The sequence below is a fragment of the Sinocyclocheilus rhinocerous genome, unplaced genomic scaffold, assembly GCF_001515625.1.
Source record: "Sinocyclocheilus rhinocerous isolate Xijiao unplaced genomic scaffold, SAMN03320098_v1.1 scaffold199, whole genome shotgun sequence".
Lineage (NCBI taxonomy): Eukaryota > Metazoa > Chordata > Actinopteri > Cypriniformes > Cyprinidae > Sinocyclocheilus > Sinocyclocheilus rhinocerous.
In genome coordinates, this window is record NW_015636847.1 from 61975 (window position 1) to 73696 (window position 11722).

General features: G+C 38.2%; 1 pseudogene; it reads right to left on the reverse strand.

Moving 5' to 3' along the window:
- Positions 1-509: 509 nt before the first annotated feature.
- The window catches only part of LOC107748234 (ryanodine receptor 1-like), a 91552-nt pseudogene continuing 80339 nt past the window's right edge, over positions 510-11722 (reverse strand).

Genomic DNA, 11722 nt, shown 5'->3' on the forward strand with positions numbered 1-11722 from the left:
AAAAGGTACATAAATACTCACTTGTGACATAACGAGTTCAGAGTATCTTAATTATTTGAAGCTCAAAAAAAAAAATATCATCTATGTATTTAAATGGATAAATTAAGTTGCAGTCTTGCTATCTGAACGACACAGTTCATGTCAAGGTCTTAAATGACAGTATAGCAACATAAATAATACTGTGCATATAGTCATGACAGTGCTTCTTTCCCATAATCAGAGTAAAAGGACATTGTCTTGTAAATCTAGAGAGGACGTTTTTAATAAAACAAATGACCCACAAACTCTCTCCACCTCTCTATATTTGTAATACAGCATTTTGCAGCAGGACACCATGGAAGTGTGTGCTTGGCAAGGATACAGCATCCCATTATAAGACTCTAGAGTGCAAAACAGGTGGTTTCACATTTTTACAAAGTGAAAACGTCTCATGAGACCATTTGTAATTCTCTGAAACTTGAAACAGAGGCGGGAAAGAAATATTGGGGTTGTAACACTTTCCTCTCAAGATTAAAATGGTGTTAAGATATTTCAGTTGCACGCAATCTCACATTCGCTCGACATGCCAGGGGAAAAGCCTGGCTTAATATTTGTCAAAATGCTCTATATATAAGTCACAGAGCAGGATGCTACCACTCATATGGCTATATTTCTGTGGTATACATGAATAAATAAACATAAACAAAGCTATATTTATGTAGGCTAAGATTAAAAGATCTAGACAGCTGCTCCACACATAAAAAGATCGCTATGTAGACACTATCAATAAAATCATACTTAAATCCTCACTGTACAGTTAAGATTCAACATTAGGCACTGAGATTTTTTAGATTCATAGTGACAAACAAAACAGAGAGGAAAGGAAGGCTTTGTTTAGGAGTGTTTGCTCATTTAGGCTTGATTTGATTTAAAAAGTAAAGGCCATGTAGTGTGTATATATATATATACAGTTTAAAATACTTTCTTTTGATGCTCAGTCTTAGCTCTTTTTCTCTCGTTTAGCCAAACACAGGGAAATCAAAGGTTTTAAATATTATGAGTGAGTTTGTGTGGTCTGTGTGATGTGTTGGCTGAAGATGAGGGTTGTGAGAGTCAAATTAAGGCTGCACTTGTTGTTCCCTTCTTTTGCCTATTTTTCATAATTTCCTCTTTGACCCTCATTCCTAAAATGATACTTGTACACAAACACACACTTTCAAGGCTGTAGAATTAGCCAAGTTGATCCTCATACTGCTTCCTGAAACAGTCACCAGCTGGGAAGAAGTCCCAGCATCGCTCCTGGTACATTTTCCATACATATGACTCCTAGAAAGAGAGAAAAATAAAATGAATACATTGCAAATTAAGTAAAATATTGAGAAAATTAAAATAGTTTATTATTGAAATTTTAATATACAAACACTACTGTTCATATTTTGGGGTCAGAAAGATTTTGTTTGAAAGAAATTAATACTTAAGCAAGGACACCTTAAATTGATCAAAAGAGACATTAAGTACATTTATGTATATATGTATATATATGATATATATATATATATATATATATACAGTGGGTACGGATTGCCATTATGAGGTAATGATAAATGCAGTACATTTTCTGTTCATCAAAGAATTTTAAATTAAAAAAAAAAATTTAAATTTCCACAAATATAAAAAAAAATATATATTTTTTTAACACTGAAATTATTAAGAAATATTTTTTGAGCACCAAACCAGCACATTAAAATGATTTCTGAAAGATCATTTGAAACTGAAGACTGGAGTAATAACTGCTAAAAAAAATCAGCTTTATCATTATAGGAATAGATTACATTTAAAAATATATTAAAATATACATATTTTTTATTTTAAACAGTTATGTTTAAAATGCAATATTTCACAATATTACTGTTTTGACTGTATTTTGATCAAATAAATGCAGCCTTGGTGAGCATAAACAATCTTACTGACCCAAACCTTTGAACGTTAGTGTATATATATTTATAATGTATACCCTCTTATATGCAAAGTAAACTCTTAGTTAAGTTTTTTATTTAATTAAATTTTTATTTGGTTCAGAAAGACAATTTTGGACAGAGTTAAGAATAAAACAACACTGACTTGTCCTGTGTGTTCTGTTTCGTCTTTATTGATTAAATACATCAGGAAGAACCTACATGACAGAAAAAAAAAAACACGATTTCAAAATGAGGAAACAAAATATTAGCTATCACCATTTCTGAATAAACAAAAGTATTACACTTACATGTAGTTGGCTAAATTGTGCTCCTCCATCGTGTGCGTCTCGAAGCCATGCGGAGTCGAGTCAAAGTAGTCGCTTCCAATTCCACAGATGAAACATTTAGTCTTTGAAAAAAACAACAACAAAAAACACCCTTAATTTCTCAGAATGTGTCAGACTGCAATCCATACCCATGGGGAAGTCGTGGCCTAATGGTTAGAGAGTCGGACTCGTAACCCAAAGGTTGCGGGTTTGAGTCTCGTACCGGCAGGGATTGTAGGTGGGGGGAGTGAATGTACAGCGCTCTCTCCCACCTTCAATACCACGACTGAGGTGCCCTTGAGCAAGGCACCGAACCCCCAAATGCTCCCCGGGCGCCGCAGCAAAAATGGCTGCCCACTGCTCCGGGTGTGTGTTCACGGTGTGTGTGTGTTCACTGCTGTGTGTGTGCACTTTGGATGGGTTAAATGCAGAGAACTAATTCCAAGTATGGGTCACGTCACATAAGTATGCACTGCACTCTCAGCAATTGCCACAAGGGGCGCTATGGCACACATTAGCAAAAAACATCTTCTATCTACAGTCAATTTTCTCTTCCAGGAGATCAACCACTGCCACAGCAAAGCAACAACTTGTAGAAAATCTCTAGAAAGCTAGGTAAAGTTGATCTCTGCGTATGAACATGCCTACTTCCCTACTATATAGTAGGTGAAAAATTGTATGTGAAATGAGAAGTATGTCCAAATTCATAGTATTCATAAAATAACAGCCGAAAAGTACCTGGATGACCTTCTGCCAAGATTCTGAAGTACACATCATTTTGATCATAGAGACTATGATCATTGACCAATCATAGTTTGTTTTGTTTTTATGTTCCGTTTAGGGGTGGGCCGCCAATACAAAAGTTTCATATGTAGATTTTGTGTATTAAAGTATAGTGTATTTATAGTATTAAAGCAATAGCAATAATATGGATAATGGACTCATATTTTGGCCCAAATGTTAAAATGTTAAAACGGCTTAATGATGGATTTTTTTTCGTACAGCTTTTCGCTTCACAAGATGTTAATTGATGGACTGGAGTCATGTGGATTACTTGTGAATTATTGTGGTGTTTTTATCAGCTGTTTGGACATTTTAACGGCACCCATTCACTGCAGATGATCCATTGGTAGGCAAATGCTAAATGCTAAATTTCTCCAAATCTGTTCCAATGAATAAACAAACTCATCCATATCTTGGATTGCCTTTTCATTTTTGGGTGAAATATTTCGTCAAGCATAAAACTGGCAGTTGTACCTCCATGTCCTCTCGGACCTGCTCCTGCTGATCTCTCAGCTCACCGAAGGCATCAATGATCAGACCTGCACACAACACAAACATCATTCCATAATGACAGATATTGTTACGTCCAAACCTTTTAAATATTACATTTACAGAGTAGAAAAATTCCCACAGGGTCTAAAAAAAAAACATGTTCTTCACCTTGAATGATAGCCAGCAGGATGACAATGACAAAAAAGAAGAAGGTGATGTCAAAGACCACACGATAAAGTTCATACTCGTCTCCGGCCGGATCCTCGATCTCGTCCCCTATACCACCACCAGCTCGCACACCCACGTACATATGGAACAGATAACACTGAGAGAGAAGACTTGATCACAGTCAGGCGTGAAATGAGAAAGTGTAATTCAACCAAATGTAGATATTTGTGTATAAACTCTTACAGTCATCATGTCGTCACACTTCATATCCGGTTCGTCTTCATCCTCACTCATGTTGTAGAACTTTCGGAAGAAATTGAAGGCCACCACGGTGTAGAGGTAGACCACCACAGCCAGCAGACCCACCGTCATCAGCAGCTAAACAACAATCGCCATCAAGATTAATATCTGGAAGAGATTTCTATAAAATCTCAGTCAAATATAATGATTTCTGAGACCTGTACCTGTTTGCCATTGTGGGTTACAGAGGACAGGATGGTGCGCAGGGTTTTGACACCCATAGCGATGTCCAGCAGATGACAGGCGAAGAAGAAGTTGTTGTAGTGGCCAAGCAGTGACATGACCAGATACCAAACCAGATACAGGAACGTCTTTGAGCAAAACAGAATCCAAATGATTCATTGTTATACATTTCCTCAACCTACTGAAACAAAGTGATGTCTTTACTGAAACTCACATTATCAGTGAACACCACTCCAAATTTCCAGATCTGGTATTTCATGTCAATAGATGTCAACCTGTGGATTCATGAATTGTTATAATGAGAAACTGAATCTCCATTCTGTTATAACATCATAGTTAAGAGCAGTGATGTCTGAATCTCAAACAAATGACTCTTATGAACAGGTTAATTTTAGTGAATCAAAAAAAAAAACCCCATCAGCTTCACCAGAGTAGTTCAATTCCCAAACAAATGACTCTTTTGAGACACTTTTTTAGTGATTTAAAAAATAAAGAGTAGTATAGTCCAACCGATTCCCAAACGAATATCTTTAATGAGCTGTTGTGAACTATAGCTCTAGTGAATCATAAACGGCTTACAACTCTTTCTTTCTTTCTTTCTTTCTTTCTTTCCTCTTCATTCGGCTCAGTTTAATTCTCCACATATGCCTGCTTCAAAAATTGTCAATGGAACTGTTAAGCATTTGGAATTGTTAGAGCAGTTCCCATCCCTACCCACTGGTATATTTGATTTTGTGGTATCAAATAATTTTTTTTATACTGGTTTTGGCTATTGACATTTTGGTGACACTTATGAGTGTGTTTTGCATCTTTCTGTACCATGTGAATATTGAGGGATCATGCTGAGGCTTCTTCTCGTGTGTCATAGCGCTGACATCAAGGGATGCTAGATCCATGCCCAGAAGTTCAGCGATTCTTTCTCTACCGTAGATATCGCCATACTTCTCTAGCACCTACAACACAGACACACCATAGACACACTCAGTCACTGACATCTCTCAATACATTAAACATCTGCAAAAACCAGCATAGCGCGCCCCTGACCTTTCTCTTCACAAATTTGTCCCAGTAGTTGTTCGGGAAAGACCTGAGTGGAGAATAAAAGGAAATGCCATTTCAGAGTCTTCACAGGGATACTTGTTTATAAATTTATAAATAATAATAATATAGTAATATTACGGTGTATTGAGGACAAGTCTGTCCCACTGGCCCTTGATGTCGTCATCTTCTGGTTGTTCAGTTACGTACAGACCGTCAAACTCCAGTTTTCGGGCCAGTTCCTTCTCTCTCTTAAAGATGACCAAAGGAACCTGGACATGGAAGAAAACGTTAGCAGCTCACACTAGCTTAACTAAATGAAAAGGAATATTTCACTCCAAAATGAAATTTCTGTCATCATTTACTCGCCTGAAGGGAAGGAATATGTACATTTTGATCCGTTTCTCACACAAAGCTATTGCATGGCTTCAGAAGACATATAGAATATTGTGTACAAGTCGTATGGACCACATTTATGACACTTCCATGGTGCTTTTTGGTCCTTTCTGTGGACACTCTATTAAATTTCTCCTCATGTTTCACAGAAGAAAGAACGTCATGCAGGTTTGAAATGACATGAGGGTGAGTAAATGATAACAGAATCCAGTGAGCTCCTGACCTTCAGACAGTTGTAGCCGATGATGCACAGGAAGGAAATGATGGTGTGTAAGATGGAAAAAAAGGCCAAAGCAGGCTCCATATATCCAGTGCTCTCCTCCAGGAAGTAGTAGACAAACCCTTCTTCCTCTTCTTCCTCTCCATTCTCCTCCATTCCAGAACCTCCAGCTTCTCCAGCAGAGCCCTCAAAGATCCCAGAGCCCTCAAACACACCAGAGCCCTCAAATATGCCAGAACCCTCAAACACAGCCGAACCCTCAAACTCCTCCTCTTCTCCAGGCGGGCTGTCAGATACCTAGGGAGGAATGGCTAGCTTTAATCAAATATGTTCTTGAAACAAATTACAGGGAATCACATGGTATTTTATTGCAGGGGTTCGCAAACTGTTTGATGCCAAGGACCCCACAACTATGATTGAGAGGGACCCTCTTCCTAAAATACAAAGGCAGTCATATATTTTCATGTAATTAATTAATTAATTAATTTTGCTGTTAAATTGCAATTAAACCCCTCACTAACAAGTCTTTAGAAAGCATAATAAAGACCCAAGACCAAAGTTTGAAAAGCCTTGTTTTAAAGTGTCCCTATTATGGATTTTTGAAAATTACCTTTCATGCAGTGTTACACAGCTCTATGTGAATGAAAACATCCTGCAAAGTTTTAAATCTGGAAGTGCACAGTGTATCTGAAAGTGCATTTTTAAAAGGAATCCCAAGCCGTTTCATGTTGAGGTCAACATAAAACATTAGCATATTGCCCGCCCATTTATTCCACGCAGACCTAGGAAAACTTGATTTTCGCATTGGTCTGAATTAAAATGCAAATTCATTCTTTGCCACTAGGTGCCGCTTTTGGAGTGGTTAGAATAGTGGTTTCCCAGGTAACGCTGTACACAAAGCAGCACTGCACTCACAAACACTGCTTTATCAGGCATTACAGGCATGATGAAATGAAAATGAGACCAATCGGACCAATCACTGCAGATTAGCGTCAGGCAAAGGAGGGGTTTGGAAAAATGAATCGTTGTGCGAATCGTTTGGGAGTTGTTGAGCAATAAGATCAAAATAAATGCATATTATAAGACAATGAGTGTTTTTTGATCTTGCATGCATGTCAACCTGTTCTTGTGGACTCCCAAAACCAAAATATGAACCTTTCATTACCCATAATAGGGGCACTTTAAAATCATACTGACCCTGTAGAAGAGCAGAATGAAGTTGAGTGCAAAGGCGATGAAGAGAGCCAGGAAGCGCAGGTTGTAGAAATTACGAGACAAATAGTTCTAAAAGAAGAGAAAGTGGTTTGACTTTTAAATGCAGTTAGAATCAAAAAATGATAAAGGAAAAATTTTCATAATAATATAATGTAACATAATATAATTGAATATAAATCAATATTCATTCATTCTACATGACTTTGAAAGATGTACACAGATAAATAACTATAATATAATTACCATGAACTTGTTTCTTTGGACTTCAAGTTCATTCCATAGTTCAAAGCCCTCTTCCTCTTTCTTCTTGCCTTTCTTTGCTTTAGCCTTTGCTTTTTTCTCCTCTTGCTCTTCATCTGGTGTTTCCTCTGGCTCAGGTTCTGCCTCCTTCTCGGCCTTTTCTCCATTTTCAGGACTTTGATGGACAGAAGGATAAGTCAAAGCAACAACAGCACAATGTCTATGCGTTGTGATGAATATGGCTTCACAACAGTTCACCAACGAAAGACTTTTTATGGTAAAAAAAATTAGTTTGATCATTTGTTCTCCATTACTTACTCTGCTTTTTCAGGTTCAGGGGCTGCTTCTTCCTCTACTTTCTCCTCTTCTACTTCTTCTCCCTCTGCTTCTTCACTCACCTGGAATATCCGGCCAAACATTAAGGAGAATAATATAAAGATTAAGAGATTTAGATTATGAGTCTACAAAGCAAGAAGCACCATTATATTTGACAAACTGAAAGATAACAATGTGGAAACAATCCACATGCTGGATGTTTATTCTTAAGGTGCGGTCACATTAGTACAATTTGGACAAAATTTCACAGGTTAAAAAGGTCCATAGTCTACTGCCTATAGTGTTGTGATTATGAAGCACCAGTCTTACAGAAGTCACAGATATCCATGTGATCAAATTGTAAACATTGTGAAAATCATGGGGAAATATTTTACCCTCAAATTAAATTCCTGACTGAGTAATTCCTTCTGAAATGACAAAATTTCAGCTGTGAAAATTTGCCGAACAAAAGTAACTGTGACCGACCGCATCTTTAGACTAAAAACTCAAAAAGCTTCTTCTCACCAGCTTCCTCTTCAGCAGTGGGCTGCCTTCTGGAGTCCGAGGTTCCTCTGGCTCAGTTTCTCCCATATCTCCTAGACCGCCGTGAGGACCAAAACCAGGTCTTCCACCATCATCCTCTTCTCCCTCTTCGGCTTCCTCCTCTCCTCCTCCTGTTCCCTCCTCTCCCTCAGCAGCTCCTCCTGATTCTTGTGCTTTTCTTGCTCCTGGCTCAGGTGGAAGGTCACCGTGCACCTCATCTTGAGTTGGGTCGGGCATGTTAGTCAGAATCTCTGTCAATGTCATCTTCTTAGCTCCCTCCACCAGACCTCCTCCGAAGAGAGTGTTCCAGATGAGCATGAAGAAACCTCGGCAGACGCTGTAGATGAAGTGCAGGATGCCAAAGAGGACAGTATAGAGCAACATCACCAGACCAACAATCATGTCCTTTATGGTCATTTTCCTGATTTTGCGGTAACGGCGTCTGAGATTGCGGAAAGTGAAGAGGTTAATGAAATTAATTACGCTCTTGATGAAGTCTGCAAAGGCTGAGCTGGATTCAGGTGGTGCTGCTTCTCCATTCCCTTCTTCTCCTTCTCCCTCTCCATTTCCGCCGCCACTGCTCTCCTCCTCATCTTCTTCATCCTCATCTTCGATCACCTCCTCCTCCTGCTCTGAGATCTGCGAGGCAATGTTCATCTCAAAGATGGTGTCCTCGCAGAAGTTCACAAAGAGCTCCATCTTCTCAGACTCACCACCCTCATTGACGACATCAAAGATGAACTGTCGCTTGGACTCTCTGACCTGAGGCATCTCCCACTGGTTGCGGTTGGCCTCGCTGATTTCAAAGTAGATGCGTTCGATCCTCTTGCTGGCGCCCATGATCTCAATACGGCCCAGGAAGGGTCGGAAGTAGTTCAGCACACTCTCAGCTTGCTCCAAAAAGTTCTGCAAGCGGGTGTCATGAGGAACGTGCTCAGACAGGTTGGTGAGTAGCACAGCAATGTTGAAGCCGATGTCTTTGGCTGGCTCTTGGAAGCGATCAGCAAACTCCTCAAAATTGATCATCTCGTTCTCATCGGCTTCAGAGCAAGAGAGCAGGAACTGGATCTCAGATGGTGTGTACTGCTTCTGACTGTCCATAGCCTTGGAGAAGTCCTTCTTGGAGATGAGGCCACGAGGGTCTGTCACATAGTCACGGAAGGCATCCGATGCCACAATATCCTTCAGTTTGAGGAACATGTCGAAGAACTTGAGAATCATCTCTACATTGCTGGATGACTCAACCAGCATGTCAACCATCTGGCGAGCAATTGTGCCATTCACAACATTACCTGTAATAAAACAATAAAATAGGCTATAGATCATGACTTAAGTGGCTTTACAGGTTTGTAGATCACTATGAAAGTTAAATTTGATGGACAGATATCTTTTACCCTCCAGTAGAGATAGAAGCATCACCACCATGTCTTTCTGCAGATCCAGAAGCTCCTTCAACAGACCAATTTGACTGGAGTCCTGTTGCACACAACCAAATTCAGACATACAAAAAATAACAAATCATTATCCACAAAATGTCTCAAACTCTCACTGTTAGAGAGCATAAAGGACCTTTCAGTTAATATTGCTTAGAACTGGTTCTCCGTAGTGTTTAATATGATATGCACCATGGAACCATGAAAAGAGATGTACCGAGAATACCAAGTATCCTGATAAGGCTAAAATTGATTTTAGTGGCATAACTAGCATCTCTGGCATGTGTTTTATTTTATGGGGCGATGTGGGAGATAGAACTACTGGGACAAAGTCCACCTATTCTCAGCTTACCTCAGAATGTGTTCTACTCCAGAAATGATCCTGGGTTTGCGTTTATAAACAGGCACAAACATAGCATCACATACTGTAACCTATCATCTAACACAGGGACATGGGACATTTAAAGAGGATATGAAGATTGCAGATGTCAGCTCCTGCCATAGATGAGGACTATCATATTCTTTATGACTTTGTATCTGCAAAATATTGGCATAAAGCACTGTAATATGTAATTTCAATTATTAACAATAAATATCTAGGTTATTTGCAGGCACATTTTATATGTGCCTAGCTGATGGTCTAAAAGCATATTATGAAGGAATGCCAGCAGACACAAAAACAGTCTTTCATACAGAACAATATCACACACATCTGCAAACACAGTATATGCATTAACATGTATAACAACAAAAGAGCACAAAGGCCTGCACATATACATTAAGAAATATTAGACAAATCTCACAAAACCTTTTTGATATTTCACAGCAAAATCAAAAGGAAGAAAAAAAGAAATGGTATATTACTTCAAAGAAAATTAAGCCTATTTTTGATTATCTTGTCATGAAAAGTTTTATGCATGAATAATAATAATAATAACAAATGTATATTATATTCATAAGTTTATAATACAATATTATAATGAATATAATTTGGTTTAAGCTAATTTTAATTGAAACACACACACACACACACACACACACACTGCAACAAAAGTATGAAAGTAAACAAAACATATATAAAATTATATCATACTTTTTAAAATGTGACCCCGACATGATCTTGACAGGTTTTGTGAGATTTATGCAGTATTGTACAGATTTTCTTGAGAACATATGTATGTCTGCATATGAAAAGAGTTATATAGCGCAGGTCGAGGGAAATAAATTTCCTCTACAAGTGAGCAACAGCAGGAACATGGCATAGTGACACCTCCCTCAGCTCCAGTATATCAAAATAAACCCAACAAGGTTAAGACTGCTTTCAGAAATTCAACACTGATACTGTGGGAACAGAGGAAATGTACATGACAAAAAAATGCAAGTGAAAACACTTGCAGAAAACGTGCCGACACATAAACAATACAACGGAAACAGGAAGCAAAGAAGAAACTGTTCTGTGCACTGTGTACTGTGTACGTGTGTGAAAAGCAGTGCAAAAGTGCGTAAGATGGAAGCAAAAACAAAGATCCTTACGCCATTTCGGAGTCCTTGGTCAGGGTGCATCTGGCAGGGTTACACATCAGAATAAAAATGTTACCCATCAACATTTTTAATACATTTTTGTATTTTGTATTTCCCATTCTCTTAGATATATTCACTCTTTCCTCATTATTTTTTATTTTATTTGCATGTCTGTTTTTTATAGTCTCTCTCTTCTACTTATGCAGACAACAAGGGCAAAGCTGTTTTGTATAAATAATTAAGTAAGTTTAGTTTATGTTGGCCTCTTTTTGGCCTCACCTATAATATAAAACACAACCGTGTCAATTTGTTGGTGATGAAGCAACTTTGACATGTGGGCACTGATCTTTCAACAGACAATTAAATGTTTCACTATCAGCTACATTCATATTTTTGAAGCCTAAAGAGTGGGAGAGATTCTCAATTTTAAAGGGGTGGTTGACTGGTTTTGTTCTAGGCTTGATTGTGTTTATGGGGTGCAGTATAACATGTGTTCATGCTCCGTTTTTTAAAAAATGCATTATTTCTCACATAATTTACCTTTATTCTGTCCCTTCTCTGATAAACACGCTGATCATTTCTTGCTTTTATGAAGCCCCTCCCTCAGAAATA